This window comes from Sinocyclocheilus grahami, unplaced genomic scaffold, assembly GCF_001515645.1.
Source record: "Sinocyclocheilus grahami isolate Dianchi unplaced genomic scaffold, SAMN03320097.WGS_v1.1 scaffold606.1, whole genome shotgun sequence".
Classification (NCBI taxonomy): Eukaryota; Metazoa; Chordata; class Actinopteri; order Cypriniformes; family Cyprinidae; genus Sinocyclocheilus; species Sinocyclocheilus grahami.
The window spans coordinates 157,159-158,592 of NW_015505785.1; positions in this window are offsets into that span (position 1 = coordinate 157,159).

Genomic DNA, 1,434 nt, shown 5'->3' on the forward strand with positions numbered 1-1,434 from the left:
TTTTACAAGATTTTATTGGCAACTTTTTTGGCAGTAACATCCTGTAAATTCTACGATACATTTTTTACAGTGCAGTGTGCAATGTAGCTGTATGTGAATGTAAACGATCTGCAAAGTTGTAAAGCTGAAAGTGCACCATAAATAAAGTTATTGTCTCCCAAAATAAAGAATGGACTCACTCGTTAAGTTATTTGCTGACACCTAATGGCGGTTTAGTTTCACGTTTAAAAATATCATAGCATTTTTCCAACATTTGTTATTTGTAATTTCAAAAATTTATGTAAAACATTAATGTCATAACACAGTTGTAATTTTGCATTATAAATGATTTAATTTGATTGGTGGTACAGTTCTACAATGTATTTTTATAATTGAATTTATTAATCAAATGTAAGAGTTTGTTTATTTTAAAATATATGCATTTAAAAAAAATACTTGATAATTTTCATTATCTCTTGTAGGTGCAAAGAATAGCAGTTGATGTGGAGAAATGTTTGATGCTTCAAGACTCTGAAGCTGATTATATTAGGTAATGTATTCTTATTAATTATATTGTAAATCATTTGATAAACTTGTATTTTAGATTACATTTTATATTGAAATACTGTGTTGTAGGTTACATTATGGCTTATATTTATTCATTTCAGGTGCACCCAGTGGCTTTTCGAGGGTCAGATGGTTGTGAATTCATACCTTTGTAGCTGGATTTGCAGTCTTATTACAGACTACAAATTACTGTATTTCACATACAGCAATTAACTGTAATTTGCTTAGCAATATTATACTGTAATCCATTTTACAGCAATTAACATCATTTTTACAAGATTTTATTGGCAACTTTTTTGGCAGTAACATCCTGTAAATTCTACGATACATTTTTTACAGTGCAGTGTGCAATGTAGCTGTATGTGAATGTAAACGATCTGCAAAGTTGTAAAGCTGAAAGTGCACCATAAATAAAGTTATTGTCTCCCAAAATAAAGAATGGACTCTGAACAGCTGAAACGAGTCGTTAGTAATTCAAATCCCACTTCTGTGACGGCTACACTTCACTGGGTAACACATTTGCATAATGCGTGCCTATGTTCTACTTTGGCCTGCTGAGAACAACTTGACCCCGCCCACAAACACGTCATTTTACTGATTCTCTAATTGACTGCTTCTCTAATCTTGGGGAGATCAACACTGGATGCTTGCTGTTGAAAGATGGATCAGTGTCCTGTTTATTTGGACCAGCTGCTCCACTGAATCACAACCTGTAAGTATGATAAATAGTAGATGTTTATATTTTCTATAGAGCGTTCAAAATACAAAACTATTGAAATAGGCATATCGTTTCCGACACGTGCTGTACGCCGTAGACCAATCACAACAGACTAGGCCATCTGACCAGTCAGAGCAGAGCAGACGGAAAGGAGGGGTTTAGAGAGACTG